Source organism: Canis lupus, chromosome X (genome assembly GCF_011100685.1).
Source record: "Canis lupus familiaris isolate Mischka breed German Shepherd chromosome X, alternate assembly UU_Cfam_GSD_1.0, whole genome shotgun sequence".
NCBI lineage: Eukaryota > Metazoa > Chordata > Mammalia > Carnivora > Canidae > Canis > Canis lupus.
In genome coordinates, this window is record NC_049260.1 from 15965412 (window position 1) to 15982469 (window position 17058).

The 17058-nt window shown below is 40.6% G+C and overlaps 1 protein-coding gene across 6 annotated transcripts in view; it reads right to left on the reverse strand.

The window, feature by feature from the left end:
- BCLAF3 (BCLAF1 and THRAP3 family member 3) overlaps positions 1–16292 on the reverse strand; it is a 59477-nt gene extending 43185 nt beyond the window's left edge. For 5 of the 6 annotated variants that reach the window (XM_038587011.1, XM_038587010.1, XM_038587012.1 and 2 more), the window contains exons 1-2: positions 16006–16066; positions 13689–13850 (exon numbers count right to left, since the gene is read on the reverse strand). The gene's annotated coding sequence lies outside the window, so the exon portion shown is untranslated. Of the gene's footprint in view, positions 1–13688; positions 13851–16005; positions 16067–16217 lie in introns of those variants that run through there. The other variant, XM_038587006.1, reaches the window with a different exon arrangement.
- Positions 16293–17058: the final 766 nt, after the last annotated feature.

Here is a 17058-nt window from a genome sequence, read left to right on the forward strand (position 1 = left end):
GGGAAAAATTCCTATCTTCTGGAGTTTAGATTCTACCGAGGGACTTTATAACGTAACTAAAGAAGCTTTGGATATCAGTTTCTACCTGTGAAGCTGAATAAAAATAAAAATCCCAAGGTTGGTGAAGGGGGATGACACCAAATACTGCTGCTGCTGATGAAAAAGCATATTTTTTCTAGAGGAATTTTTTCCACTTTATTAATTTTTAAGTAAGCTATATGCCCAACATATGCCCAACATAGTGCTTGAACTCATGACCCCAAGATCAGGAGTTGCATGCTCTACTGCTTGAGCCAGTCAGGTGCCCCTTCATTTTATTTTTTTTGAAAAACAGATTTTTAAAGATATAATTCACATACCATACAATTCACTCATTTTAAGGGTACAATTCAGTGTCTTTTAGTATATTCACAGAGATGTACAACCAATTACCACAATCTAATTTTAAAACACTTTAAACCTCTTTAAAAGAAACCCCATTAGCAGTTGTTCCCCATTCCATCCCTCCTTTGATTAGACCCTGGCAACCACTAATCTTTCTTTTTCTATGGATTTGCCTAGTCTGGACCTTTCACATAAATGGACTCATACAATATGTATTTTGTGACTGTTTTCTTTCCCTTGCCATAATGTTTTCAAGGGTCATCTCTGTTTTACCATGTATTAGTACTTCATTCTTTTTATGGCTGCATAACATTCCACTGTATGGATATACCACCTTTTATTTATGTCCTCTCTCAGTGGACATTTGGGTTATTTCTATAGTTTTGGTTATTATTAATAATGCTGCTATGAACATTTGTGTATCCATTTTTGTGTGGACCCATGTTTCTTTTTCTCTTGGGTATATACCTAGGAGTGGAATTGCTGGGTCATATGATAACTCTATATTTAACTATTATTATTATTATTATTAAGTAGGCACCACACCCAGCATGGAGCCCAATGTGGGGCTTGAACTCACAACCCTGAAATCAAGACTTTAGCTGAAATCAAGAGTCAGAGGCTTACCTGACTGAGCCACCCAGGCGCCCCTATGTTCAATTTTTAGAGAGACTGTCAAACTTATCCAAGGCAGCTACATCATTTTACATTCCCACCAGCAATGTATGAGCGTTCTAATTTTTCCACATCCTCACCAACATTTGCTATTGTCTGTCTTTCTGATTAAAGCCATTCTAGTGGGGGTGAAATGGTACTTCATGGTTTTGATTTGCATTTCCTTAATGATGGGTAATCTTGAAATATGTAAGAAATTATGAAACTAATCATGACTACTTTATTTTAACCTAATAATTTCAGTTTAAACTTATTACTCTATGGTATGCGTGGGTGGTTCAGCAGTTGAGCATCTGCCTTTGGCTCAGGGCATGATCCTGGGATCGAGTCCCATATCAGGCTCCTCGCAGGGAGCCTGCTTCTCCCTCTGCCTATGTCTCTGTCTCTCTCTGTGTGTCTCTCATGAATAAATAAATAAAATCTTTAAAAAATAAATAAACTTATTACTCTAAGACAATAATCTAAAAAGAAAAAATTAGCTATATATACTAAGGTGTTTAATATTAGCTTTATTTATAATAGGAAAGGAAATAAAAAACCACCCAAACTAATTATAACCTTAGCCCAGGAATCAATAAAAGATTAAACGAATTTTTTAAAGATTTATTTATTTATTTATTCATGAGAGACACAGACTGAGGGAGAGAGGCAGAAACACAGGCAGAGGGAGAAGTAGGCTCCTCATAGGCAGCCCAATGCGGGACCCAATTCTAGATCCTGGGATCACTACCCAAGCCAAAGGCAGGCGCCCAACCACTGAGCCACCCAGGTGTCCCAGATTAAACGAATTTATCTATTTTTATTATTTTTAAAAGATTTTATTTATTTATTCATGAGAGACAGAGAGAGAGAGGGAGGGAGAGAGAGGGAGAGAGAGAGAGAGACGGAGGCAGAGACACAGGAAGAGGGAGAAGCAGGCTCCATGCAGGGAGCCTGACATGGGACTCGATCCCAGGTCTCCAAGATCACACCCTGGGCTGAAGGCAGGCGCTAAACCGCTGAGCCACTGGGGCTGCCCAGATTAAACAAATTTAAAACACATATATCCAGGGGTGCGTGTGTGGCTCAGTCAGTTAAGTGTCCAAGCAACTCCTGGTTTGGGTTTGGGTCATGATCTCAGGTTCCTGGGATGGAGCCCTGCAGGCTCCCACTCAGCAGGGAGTCTGCTTCTCCCTCTCCCCTGACCCCTGCTCATGCTTGCTCTCTCTCTGTCTCTCAAATAAATAAAAGCCTTTAAAAAAACCCCACATATATCTAGTCACTTCCTATCTTCCTCCAAGCCTTATGTATGTCTTTTTCTCCACATAACCTACTAGTTTACCATACCACACTACTTGATTTTCCCTGATCAGGCCATGCTCTCACTATCACATAGATGGCCTTTTCTCACACTACTTGACAAATCTCTATTCTTTCAGGACTGTCTGATCATTATCTCCCCTGGGATTCTTTCCTTGACTTTCTTATTTTCCCCGAGTTTCTTCTTGGGAATTCTGGGTTTATTTTGAGATTATTTGAATACATTGTAATTATTTGTCTAAATAACTCTATTTGCTTCAAGAAGCAAAAGACTCCAAACAACATATCACAGAACACAAAACACTAATGATCTATGGACACGTGGGATATTCAATCTCATCAGTAACTGATGAGATTAAGATCATAACCATTCCACATCCACAATACTGACAAAAAAAAAATCGAAGTTGCACATTCTGGAGTGTTGGTGAGGATGTGGAACAATAGGGACTCTCATACACTGCTAAGAGAGTATACATGAGTATTAACCAGTTTGGAAGTTGACAGTACCCATTTAAAGTTGAACACGCTCATATCCCATAGCCCAGCAATTCCACTCTGCAAAAGACTTTAGAATAGTGGCCCTCAAACTTCAGTGTGCAACAGAATCACCTGAAAGGCTTGTTAAAACACAGATTGCTAGACCCTACCCCAAAGGTGGGCCTTACTTCTAGCAAGTGCCCTAGTGATATGGATGCTATTGGCCCAAGGAATACAGAACTACTGCCTTAAAGGAAAAGGTGAAGGTCCCTTGGGAGAAAATAAGATTTACTATGTGATTAAATAAAGTATTACTCAAAACATTTCCCTTTGATAATATTAAAATTAGCTTTATTAAAATTCAAACTATTCACTTGAAAATGGGTGAATTTTATTGCATATAAATTATACCTCAAAGCTATAAAAAAGTTTGCTTTGGGGTGATGAAAACACTCTGAAATTAGATCAGACATTATGAAGATGTTGCACAACTCTATGAACATACTAAAGCCCATTGAATTGCACACTTTAAACCTGTAAGTTACATCTCAATAAAACTTTTTTTAAAAGTTAACCCTGGGGACTCCTGGGTGGCTCAGCGGTTTGGTGCCTGCCTTTGGCCCAGGGCATCATCCTGGAGTCCTGGGATCGAGTCCCGCATTGGGCTCCCTGCGTGCAGCTTGCTTCTCCCTCTGCCTATGTCTCTGCCTTCTCTCTCTGTGTGTCTCTCATGAGTAAATAAATAAATAAAATCTTTTTAAAAAAAGTTAACTCTGTTTGCAATTGCTTAGTGCACATCAGCTAGTAATTAAAAGTACTGGCTCAGTGGCTTAATGGATAAGGGAGAAGGAAGAGTTCATTTATAAAAAAACAGAGTAAAAACCTAACAATGGTTTTTACATTTTAAAGGGTTAAAAAAAAAAGAAGATGAAGAAGAAGAAAGAGAAGAATATGTAGTAGAGGCTGTCTGTGAAGCACAAAGCCTAAAATACTATCTGGTCCTTTACAGAAGTTTGTCAATCTCTGATTTAAACTAATTTATTTGTGACTAGTAAAATTAATCAAAGGAATTATCTTCAGGATACACAGAGAGAGAAAAGACTGAAACACCAGCAGAGTTTGTGACCAGAGAGAAGATGTCAATAATAGTAGATAAACTGGATATGCTGCTACTTCAAAGGGAATGTACAGGACCAGGGGTAGTGAATGAATCTATCTCCCTTGAACACACAAAGATGACTGGACAGCAGGCACCTTCACTCCCAGAAAGATGCTGAAGAGGATGCTAGTGCCAAAAGAGGCCATCTCTACCAGGATAGCACTGGACACATCCCCTGACTCAAGTGAAAGACCCAGCTCCAGTGATTCTCTTCTTCCTCCCACAACATTTCCCTCTCTTCAGTAGATCCTTCCCATCACTTTACAACCTACCTCCTGGGAAGCTCCCAAATCTCTAGAACCATAGCCTCCTGGGGCTACCACCTTTTCTCTGCATTTTTTTTCTCTCTCCATTTTTAAAAAATATTTTATTTATTTATTCATGAGAGACACAGAGAGAGAGGCAGAGACATAGGAGAGAGAGAAGCAGGCTCCCTGCAGGGAGCCTGATGTGGGACTTGATCCCAGGACCCAGATCATGACCTGAGCCAAAGACAGACGCTCAACCGCTGAGCCACCCAGGTGCCCCATTCTTTCTCCATTTATAATCAAATTCCTCAAGGGGTTGCCTTTCATAATCATTCTCTCTGATTCCTCTCCTATTCTTGCTTGGCCTCACATCAATATGGCCTTCAATCCACCACCACACCAAACTGCTCTAGTCAAGATCATTAATCAAATCTGTCACTAAATCCAATGGTTATTTCTCCTCCTTACCCTGGACCCACCAGTAGCACTTGTCAGTCGATCATACCTTCCTTCTAGAAACATTTTCTTCACTTGAATTACAGAATACTACATTTTCCTGGTTTTCCTCCTACCTCTTTTTTTTTTTTAATTTTTTTTTTTTATTTATTTATGATAGTCACAGAGAGAGAGAGAGGCGCAGAGACACAGGCAGAGGGAGAAGCAGGCTCCATGCACCGGGAGCCCGACGTGGGATTCGATCCCGGGTCTCCAGGATCACGCCCCGGGCCAAAGACAGGCGCCAAACCGCTGCGCCACCCAGGGATCCCTCCTCCTACCTCTAACAATTCCTTCTGTCTCTTTTGCTGGTTTCTCATCTCCCCCTTCACCACTCTGACCCTAAAATAGTGAACCCAGTCATCCTCTAGTGACTTCAGTCTTTAGACCTCTCATTGTTTATACTCTTTCCCCAGTCTACACTCTCATTTAGTCTCATGGCTTTAAATAATCATTATAAACTAACAATCCCCAAATTTGTATCTTCAGCCCTCACCTATCTTCTGTACTGCAGTCTTACATATCAAAACAACCTACTGGATGCTGCAAACATGTCCAAGAGCAAACTCCTGACCTCCTTCCAAATTCTGCTCCTCTTATGGTCTCTGCCCCACCTCAGTAAATGACAGCTCTATCCTTTTAGTTTACAATAAAAAAGGAAACATAAATGTCGAATAAACATGAAAAGATAATCAACCATACCTAATCAGGAAGATAAAACAATAAGATACTATTTCATACTCACAAGATTTGCAAAATGTCTAAAGTATAATGATTTCCATGTGTTTATAAGAAAGTTAAAAAAGAGGGACACCTGGGTGGTTCAGTCGATGAGCATCTGCCTTCGGCTCAGGGCATGATCCCAGAGTTCTGGGATCAAGTCCCGCATTGGGCTCCTTGCATGGAGCCTGCTTCTCCTCCCTCTGCCTATGCCTGTGCCTGTGCCTCTATGTGTCTCTCATAAATAAATAAATAAATAAATAAATAAATAAATAAATAAATAAATAAATAAATAAATTCTTTAAAAAAAGAAAGTTAAAAAAGAGAATTCCTCAACTGAGGAAAATTCCTCACCTAAAAACCAGGAAGCAGAAGAAAACTCTAAGTCTATATTTCCAGCAGAATTAAATACATTCAAATGCATTTAAGGATATATATTTTTAAAAGCTCACCTTGAATCCGAAATTTAAAAACTAAGGACAAAAATAAATAAAAAACAAAGTGAAATGACAGAAAAAAACTTAACTGAACTCAGAAAGAAATAGGAGGAAAAAACCTAAATTATCTCAGAAGTGAAGATAAATTACAAGGTGTCCAAAGAATAAACTCAAATGAAAATTTACTAAGGGACATCAAAGAAAAGCAGGAAAACAACCCTCCAAAATGAAAATGACAATGAATGAGTGAGTGAGTATGTGAGACAGAGATTGAGTCAGAGAGAAAGTAGTAGAACTAAAAGACAGGTAAAGAAGGAATAATATTTGTATTAATGTAGTCTCTGAGAAGAAAAAAACAAGCATTGGAAATAAACTAACATTTAAACTAAAATTCAAGAAAACATTTCAGGGGCACCTGGTAGTTCAGTCACTTAAGTGTCTGACTTTCGATATTGGCTCAGATCACAATCTCAGGGTCATGAGATTGAGCCTCTCAATCTCTCTTCCTCTCCTTCTGCCCCTCCCCCACTGCTCATGCTCCCCCCCCTCAAAAAAAAAAAAAAGAAAGAAAGAAAGAAAAAGAAAAGAAAACTTTCCAGAAATGGAAAAATACTTGAATCTATACAATGAAGGGCTCACCAGATACCTGGGAAAATTAACCTAAAATAATCAACTCTGAAACATAGCCTAGTAAAAACTATTTGATTTCAAAGTTAAGATAATAAAATCCTCTAGGTGCCTGAGTGGCTCAGTCTGTTAAGCGTCTGACTCTTGGTTTTGGCTCAAGTTATGAGCTCAGGGTCACGAGATCAAGCCCTGCGTAGGGCTCTGTGCTGGGTGTGGAGGCTGTTTGAGACTCTCTCTCTCTCTCTAATAAATAAATAAACAAAATCTTTTAAAAAAGATAAAATCCTCAACACCTCTGGGTAAAAAGAATAAATAACTTATAAATCCAAACAAATCAGACTAGCATCAGATATTTCAAAACTAATATATAAAGCAAGGCAACAATGGATCACCATTTAAATTTAAAAATAAAATAAAATCAATGAAAGTAAGTGTGAACCAAGGATTTTATATCAGTCAAGCTATCCTTCAAATATCAAGACTAAAGAAAAAAAACAGTTTTTAGTATACAAGAACATAGGGAGTTCCTGCACTTAATTAGCCCTTTCTGAGAAATCTACTAGATAGAGAATGAGCTACATCCAACCAAATTATGAGTGAGAAAATGTCAGTAAAGGACCAATAGTGGGATGCCTGGGTCACTCATTGGTTGAGCGGCTGCCTTTGGCTCACGGTGTGATCCTGGGGTCCTGAGATTGAGTCCTACATCGTGCTCCCTGTGGGGAGCCTGCTTCTCCCTCTGCCTATGTCTCTGCCCAGGGACAGGGATCCCCCCCATCTTTTAAAAGATAGATAGATCGATTATTTATTTATTTATTTACTTACTTACTTATTTATTTATTTAGACAGAGAGAGAGAGAGAGAGACAGACAGACAGACAGACACAGGAGGGAGAAGCAGGTTCCATGCTGGGAGCCCGTAGATATTACTTTAAAACACAGGCAATAGGGCAGCCCCGGTGGCTCAGCGGTTTAGCGCCTGTCTTTAGCCCAGGGCCTGATCCTGGAGACCCGGGATCGAGTCCCGCGTTGGGCTCCCTGTGTGGAGCCTGCTTATCCCTCTGCCTGTGTCTCTGCTGCTCTCTCTCTCTCTCCCTGTGTCTCTCAAAATAAATAAATAAATAAATATTTTTAAGAAACACAGGCAATAGGAGAAAAAAAATAGATAAATCAGGTATCATCAAAAATTAAAATGTTTACACTGTAAAGGATACTATCAAAAAAGCAAAAAGGAAACCCACAGAAAGGGAGAAATTTTTTTGCAAATCATATCTGATAAAGGATTGTATCTAGAACATACAAAAAAACCTCTTACAGGGATCCCTGGGTGGTGCAGCGGTTTAGCGCCTGCCTTTGGCCTAGGGTGCGATCCTGGAGACCCAGGATCGAATCCCACGTCGGGCTCCCGGTGCATGGAGCCTGCTTCTCCCTCTGCCTATGTCTCTGCCTCTCTCTCTCTCTCTCTCTGTGACTATCATAAATAAATTAAAAATTAAAAAAAAACTCTTACAATTCAATAATAAAAGACCACCCAATTAAAAAATGGGCAAAGGAGCTGAATTAACATTTCTCCAGAGAAGGTATACAGATGCCCAATAAACATGTAAAAAGATGTTCAACATCATTAATCATTAGGAAAATGCAAATCAAAATCATGAGCTACCACTTCACACTAACTAGATGGTTATAACAAGTGTTGAAAGGATGAAGAGATAAAGAAAACCTCATACATTGCTGGGGGGGGGGGGGCGGACATAAAATGATGTGGCAGGTTGGGAAAATAGTCTGGCAGTTCCTTTAAAAATTAAACACAGAGGGATGCCTCAGTGGCCCAGTCAGCTGAACATCCACCTCTCTTTCAGCTCAGATCATGATCTCAGTGTTTTAAGATAGAACTCTGAGTTGGGCTCTGCTCTCAGCACAGCCTGCTTGTCCCTCTCCCTCTGCTCCTCCTCCCACTTGTGTGCTTGCTGTCTCTCTCTCTCTCTCTCTCTCTCTCTCTCCCTCAAATAAATAAATAAAATCTAGGGGATCCCTGGGTGGCTCAACAGTTTAGCGCCTGCCTTCAGCCCAAGGCGTGATCCTGGAGTCCCAGGATCAAGTCCCGCATCGGGCTCCCTACATGGAGCCTGCTTCTCCCTCTGCCTGTGTCTCTGCCTCTCTCTCTGTGTCTCATGAATAAATAAATAAAATATTGGAAAAAAATAAAATCTAAAAACATCTTTAAAAAAGATTTAACAAGGGCACCTGGGTGATGCAGTTGGTTGGACATCCAACTCTTGGTTTCCGCTCAGGTTTTGAGCTCAGGATCGTGAGATGGAGTCCCGTATCAGGCTTTGCACTCAGTGTGGAATTTGCTTGGGATTCTCTCTCCCTCTGCCCCTCCCACTCATGCGCTCGTGCTCTCTCTCTCTCTCTCTCTCTCTCAAAACTAAATAAATAGGGGATCCCTGGGTGGCTCAGCAGTTTAGCGCCTGCCTTTGGGCCAGGGCATGGTCCTGGAGTCCCGGGATCAAGTCCCATGTCAGGCTCCTGGCATGGAACCTGCTTCCCCCTCTGCCTGTGTCTCTGACTGCCCCCACCCCTCTCTGTGTCTGTCATGAATATATAAATTTTAAAAATCTTTAAAAAAAAAAAAACTAAATAGGGCAGCCCTGGTGGCTCAGCAGTTTAGCGCTGCCTTCAGCCCAGGGCGTGATCCTGGGGACCCGGGATGGAGTCCCATGTCAGGCTCCCTGCATAGAGCCTGCTTCTCCCTCTGCCTGTGTCTCTGCCTCTCTCTCTCTCTCTCTCTCTGTGTGTGTGTGTGTCTCTCATAAATAAATAAAATCTTTAAAAAAAAAACTAACTAAATAAACCTTTTAAAAAAAATTTAAACAGAGTTACTATATGATCCAGCAATTCCACTCCTATATATACAACCAAGAGAAATAAAAATATATGTCCATACAAAAACTTATACATAAATATTCATAGCAGCATTAGTCATAACAGCTAAGAAGTAGAAACAGTCCCACTGTCCATTTAGAGATAAATGAATAAACAAAATGTGTATACCCATACAATTGAACATTATTTGGCCATAAAAAGGAATGAAGTACTAACACATGGTCAAACAGGAATGAATCTTGAAATCCTTATGCTAAGGGAAGGAAGCCAGTTACAAAAGACCACATATTGTATGATTCCATTTATATGAAAGGTCCAGAATAGGCAAATCCACAGAAACAGAAAATAGACTGGTGGTTGCCTGGGTGGGGTGGTGGGGTGGTGGGGCCCTGGGGGAACAGACACAGGGTTTCTTTTGGGGATGATGAATATGTTTTAAAACTGGAGTGTGATAATGGATGCACAACTCTGAATATACCAAAAAACACTGAATTGTACACTTTTAAATGGGTGAATTGTGTGGTATGTTAATTATATTTCAGTAAAGATGTTACCAAAAAAGAAAATATCAACTGACAAAAATTTTGTACTAAATAGGAACCTAGCATTTACAAATGTAAAGAATTCCCCAGGAAAGCCTTTGCAACAAAGAAGCCACAATCTAAGCCCAGAACTGCACCAAGTCAGAGCCCACAGAACAAGAGGGTGATCAGCAAATCAGAGGAAGCCAGACCTGAGGAGACCAGAGGATGGATTATGCTTTTGGATACAGAGGCTAGGTGTTATGGTCAGGTTTTCTTTTTTTTTCCCCTCCCCCCACCCCCCGGTCAGGTTTTCCATAAGGAGGAGCTAGAAGTAGATAAAGAATCTCACTATTTCCTATATCATTAACCTACTTTTACTTCATGAATACAATGTATTTTTTTTCACACACACACAAAAGATTAAATAAACCAACAGGGGAGTAAGGGCATTTATAAAGGTATAAGGACAAAGGTCAACCATAAGAACAAAAATACAAAACTTGCTAAATGCCACCCCCCCAATTTTTTTAATAAAAGAGCAAAAAATATACCTCATAGCCAGCAATGAAAAGAAATAGCAAATATAACAAAATATTATGATAAAGTTGAGGCCAAATATATCAGTCCTAATAATAAATGTGAATGGGCTTAACTCACCTAATAGGTTTATTATAATAAAAAGTTTCAATTTGGCTCATAAAACTAAAGTCAAGGAGTTGTACAAAAGACACATCTAAAACAAAGTGATGTTGAAACATTAAAAATGAAAGGATGGCCAAAAATGAAAGGCAATTGGTAACAAAAGGAGAGCAGGGTGGCATTTCTGGGATTAGGCAAAGAATTCAAACCCCAAAGCATTCATCATGACCAAAAAACAAAGACAAAAACAACAAATTTTAATGCTGAAAGTCATAATCTATTATTTAGACAGAACATACAAAAATACACATATTTACATAAATATAACATAGGAACCACCTTTATGAAACAAAAACTACTTGAGATGCAAGGAGACAGTTATAAACACACTAATAACAGGAGTCTTTATGCACCCCTAGTGGTATATTAGACAATTCAGTGGTCCAAAAATAAGGAGATAGAAGAACTAAACAGCATAATCAATAGAATAAATCTTAAGGATATTTATCAAACTCTATGCTCTGATACTAGAGAGTATACACATTCGTCTCTCGTGCCCATGTCACATTCACCAAAAGTACTCATATTAAATCACAAAGAAAACATCAGTGACTGCCATGAATAGAAATATTACAAATATCCTCTGATCATAATGTAATAAAGCCAGGATTTACTAATAAAAATAACAGAAAAGCTCTTCCACCTAGGAATTTAAAAACTTCCTATTAAATAACTGAGTATCTTATAACTGAAATTATAGATTTTTAAAGAAATAATGACAAGAACACTACATAGCACATTCTCTGGGATACATTTAAAGCAATGATCAAAGGGAAATTTGTTGCTCTAAACATATTTATCAATAAAAATGAAATAATGCAAATAAGTTCATTTCCAAGGCTTAAAAAAACCTAAAAAAAAAAAAAAAAACCAAGGTAAACCAAAAGAAAACACAAGAAAGGAAATAATAAAGATAAAAACGGAGGATGAGAATAGAAAACTAGATCTAAGTAATAATATAAAATTCTATAGTTTTTGAAAAAAATAAAATATATAAACCACTAGATAATGTGATTAAGAAAAAAGGGGGGAAAACAAATATACAAAAATAAGACAGACTGAGGGAGAAACCAACCATTGAAATAGAAGAAAAAATTTTAAATCATGAGAGATTACTGTGTAGCTCTCTACCTACAAAATTTGAAAACCCAGATGAAAGAGATAATTTGCTAGAAAAATACACAGTACCAAAATTTACCCCATTAGAGTCAGAAAGCTTAAACAGCTAAGCAAAATAAGTCAATTAGAGAAAGATAAATACCATATAATTTCATTTACATGTAGAATTCAGGAAACAAAATAGATGAACATATAGGAAGGGGGGAAAAAGGAGAGAGAGAGGGAAGCAAACCATAAGAGACTCTTAACAATAGAGAACAAACTGAGGGTTGATGGAGAAAGGTGGGTGGGGGGTGGGTTAAAGGGGCCATGGGTATTAAGGAAGGCACTTGTGATGAGCACTGGGTGTTATATGTAAGTGATAAATCACTGAATTTATTCCCGAAACCAAAAAATAAATTAAGTAACAAACTTTAGTTTTTACAGCCTAGAAAAAAAGGAAAGCTTAAACAGACCAATTTTCATAGAAGAAATAAGGAAATATCCTTGAAAAAGCATCAGGCCCAGATGGTTTCACAGGATAATTCCACCAAACCTTCAAACACCAGATAGTCTCAATGCTCTATAAATCATTCCACACCTCATGTATCATGAAAAGGACCAAGCCTATAAGAACATCAACTTTTTAAGGAAGACGAACCAGCCAAGGAGATAGAGAAGAAACATCCTTTGAGGAAGGAGAGAACCCTAGAGCATAGAATCTCATAAACTAAAGAATATTTCAAGAAAGGAGATTAATGGCAAAAGCTACATAGAGATCCACATGGCTACAGAACTAAGTGGAAGGGAAGGAGACTTAAGAAAGCCAATTATTAATGAGTCCTTCTAGGGGCACCTGACTGGCTCAGTCAGTGTACCATGTGACTCTTGATCTCAGGGTTGCAAGTTCGAGCCCCATGTTGGGTACAGAGATTATTTTAAAATAAAATCTTTAAAAACAAAACAAAACAAACCCAACTCCTAACAGGCTGACTGGAAGAGGAAAAAGAAACTGGGTTGTGGCTGGGTAACAGCAGTCTAAGGAGGAGGTTTATTGTTGATAAGGAGGGACTATGTGCCTGGCACCAGAGATATAACATAGAATGACAGACATAGTAGAGATGAACCTAGGTCCAATTAATTGTTTCCTTTAATTCCTTAATGCAAACTCCAAATAACGTAGTCAATTTCTCTCAGTATCCCACATTTACATATTACCTTCAATGGTCCATACTGAGTTTTTATCAGCAGTCATATTTTATGTTAATTTATTTTTTTATTTTATTTTTTTCCACAGTTTTTTTTTTAAAGATTTTATTTATTTATTCATGATAGTCACAGAGAGAGAGAGAGAGAGAGGCAGAGACACAGGCAGAGGGAGAAGCGGGCTCCATGCACCGGGAGCCCGACGTGGGATTCGATCCCGGGTCTCCAGGATCGCGCCCTGGGCCAAAGGCAGGTGCCAAACCGCTGCGCCACCCAGGGATCCCTAATTTATTTTTTAAAATAAATTTATTTTTATTGGTGTTCAATTTGCCAAAATATAGAATAACACCCAGTGCTCATCCCATCAAGTGCGCCCCCCTCAGCGCCCGTCACCCAGTCACCCTATTTTATGTTAATTTAGCAAGCATTACTAAGTGCTAATGACTAGTAGGAGGGAGGCACACAAAGTTGCAAAGGAACTAGTTTCTTTTTCCTCAAGATGCTAAGTTTTCAGTGGATAAGAATGAACATGAGTGCTAGTTTTATTGATTCACTAAGCGTCTTGCAAATAATATCTCATTTAATCCTCACAACAAACCTCAAGGAAGTTGGAATTAACCTCCATTTCATAGGTGGAAAAAAAAAAAGCCTCAAAAAAGTTAACCAATCTGCCCCAAGTGAAGGACCTGAAACCAGAATCCAGATTCTCAGACTCAAATACTAACATTTCCCCAACTCGCAATTCCTACCTTCAGAAAGATGACCCTGAAGAGACTGCCTGGTCATTTGTGCAGATGCTCGGTCAGCAGAATTGGACTTTAGCACACTTGAGAATAGTTGACATCCTGCATCACATCTAAAATTGCCGTCTAAATTTGGAAAGCAGCTTTAGCTGCCTGAGCATTCTGTAGCTGTAGGGCACAAAGACTATGTTTTATTTATCACGATTTCACAGATTATATTTTATTGAGCTTTATATTTGTCCCCCTCAGCTTTATATACAGTGTCTTTAAATATATGCTCTTTCAATATTTGTGCAGATGCATCCATTCATTTACCTAATTTCATAACTGAGAGCATTCTGAATATAATCTAGAATAAAAGTAAAAAAACCTTCAAATTTAATAAGTGAAAGAGTGTGGGGCAAAGGTATCACAGAATGGCTTTTATGAATTCAGAAATCTACTTTAAAAAATCAACATGCTTTTGTGCTCTGAAATTTTTACAATATGGCAATAATTGGCAACAAGACAAAGTATGTTTAAATGCACCTCCCATAAATCCCATTCGACCCTTAAATAACCACCCTGTAAGAAAGGTAAGGCAAATGCACCATAATATCTAGTCTAGAGTTGAGGAAATTGTCCCTTAGAAAAGATAAGTGATTTGTTCAAGGAATCAGAGATACTGGATTTCAAGGAACCCCTGAGTTCTAATCTCTTGTCCACTCTATGATGCCTTTGCCTCACCTGGATAACACTTCCTTACTAAACCAGTAAAATGGAATAAAAGATGAGAAACCGAATTGCTATCAATAAATTTTTTAAAAAGTAAGTTAGAGAATACTAATGGTACTTGGTTGGAGAGAACATAAATGGCCCAAAAGTGATCCTGTAGAAATCCTTTAAATGTTGCCTTTTGCTAGGGTGTAGAAAAAGACACTCACAGATTGTTGGTGGGAGTGCAAAATAGCACATCCCTTCCAGAGGGAAACTGAGCAATTTACATTTAAAAAAAAACAAACCCAACAATTCTATAATCTAGGAATGTACACTAGAAGTAATCACGGGTGTGCAGATTTTACATTTCTTCAATAATGTATTTAAGTAGTGAAAATGGAATAACCAACTAAATAAATCATTACAGCCATGTAATGGCATGCTATGAAGTCAGAAAAAAAATGGTTACAAAAGAGAATCCACTTTAGAAAAATCCATACATTCATATCTGCACAAAAAGAGAATGGAGATATATATGCAGTAACCATATTCATAATGGTTACTTGGACTGGTGAAACTATCTTCTTCATATGGTTTTGCATTATTTTAGAAATTTTGTTAATAAATGTATTATTAAATGTTTCTATATAAAATATTTCTAAAAAGACCTTTAAAGGGGGGAGCTGTGAAACAACAGCAGGGGCTTTCAACAGAACGTTTTAGTAGCCGTTTTAAAAGTACCATTAAAAAATAACCCTTAATAAACATTGCTATATCATAACAAAATACTATTGAAAAATAAAGCACTCATTATGAATCCCCACCAAAATCTTTTCTTTCCAAAGTCTCATTCATCCCAGGTCTCTTTCAGGAAAATCCTAAAAAGGTTGCTGGGCCAGAAGTCTGACAGACCTTCAAGATTTCTACCTGTGGTTTTTACTTTGTTACAGAAAAGAAAAGCGATCACCTAGGAGGCAGCTCAAAAAGGACCCCGGCAGGAAAATATTTGGGAGAATAAGTTTCTCTCAGGTTTCTTTTCCTCCTGATTTACCGACAGGATAATCCTGACAGTGACTGGCCCAGTTTCCTAATACACCTTAGAAAGAGCACAGGGAGATGCGGCAATTTTCAAGATACGTTTCTAAAAACACAAGTTTTACTTTGTAAAGCAGGATAAAGAGCATCCTTCACGACTCCTTCTGGACGCTACCAGAAGAAGATGCCGCTGCGCGGCAGGAGAGCCTCCGGAGGACAAAGCAGGGTCTCCTCGGCTCGGGTTTCTCAGGCTCGGCGTCCCGGTTCGCCTCAGGGACAAGGGCACCATCCCTCAACACCAACCCCCTGTCCCCATGACAGTCGCCCCGAAACGTCGGGGCCCCAGGCTGCCGGACGACGGGGAAGGATTAGGGCCACGGCAGCAGGTGCTCAGGTCGCCGCGCCCGAGATGGCACTGTCCCAGTGGCCTGGGGCGGTGGGAGGGGAGTGGCCCCCAGGGAGTCCAAGACCAGCCGGAGCATCCTCCCCACAGCCCTCCCCGCCGCCCCAAGACCGCCCCTCCCGGGCGACGGACACGCCCTCCCTGAGGGCCGGGGCCTCCTCGCCCCGCCCGCCCCCCAGGACCGCTCACCCGGCCGGGAAGTCACTGCCGCCGCCGCCAGCCCCTCAGCCGCCGCCGCCGCCGCCGCCGCCCCGCCGCCAGCCCCTCGGGCCTCGCCCCTCACACGGCCGCCGCCTCCCACAGCAGAGGCACCACAGCTACCACCGCCGGGCCACGGGACCCGGAACCACTTCCTTCCGGAACCGCCTCGCCCCGCCCCCACCCCGGACCCGCCCACTCACCGCGGCTCGCGCTGGCCCGCTCTTCCACCGACCCCTGCTCTCAACTCCTTCCCCGCGAGGGTGCCCCGCCTGGGCTGCTCCGGCCAGAGCGCCTGCGCCCTCTGCCGGGCGTTCCCACCTCTGCCGCTCTGTCCAGGGCGCATGCGCCGTCTGTTGCCAGTCCGCCGTGGGGGGCGGGGGGGAGCAATGCACGAGGCTTTCCAGGACCCGGGATCCAGGGGGTTGGAGCCCATCCCTCAGCCAGCGCCAGGAGCTTGGTCCCAGGGCCTTCCAGCCTTGCACACAGTAGGCAAAGGTGGCGGGGCAGATGAGCCCCAGCTTTCCAGCTCCTGCCTTGGGCCTCGAGGCCCTTCCAAAGCCAGCCCACCTTCATCTGTACCTCTGTAGCCTCTCCCTGCCTGCACAATCTCTAACCATTCTCATGGCCTCAAATTAAGTTTCCACCCAGAAAACGAACCCCCCCCCCAGAACTCCCAAATAGGTTAACGGTACCAACATCTCCCCACCATCCAATTCAAAATACTGACTCATTTTCGTTTGCTCTCTTGATTTCTCTCCTCCCCCACTCCATCCATCTGCCCCAAAGGTACTTATCTCCTCACTCTTGGAGCTTTCTCACTTGACACTTTAATTTTTTTTTTTTTTTTACCCCTTGCAAGATTTCTCTTTCAGAGTCCACCTCATCTGGTCGTATCATCTTTTACCCTCCCGTGTCACTGTCAGCTGATTGCGTTAGAATTTTCCTCTCCATCTGAATTGAATTACAGCCATCATCCCAAGGAGTCCAGCACCCATGATTGAGCCACGTTTCCTTAATTTCCTCAACCCAGATGACTTCACC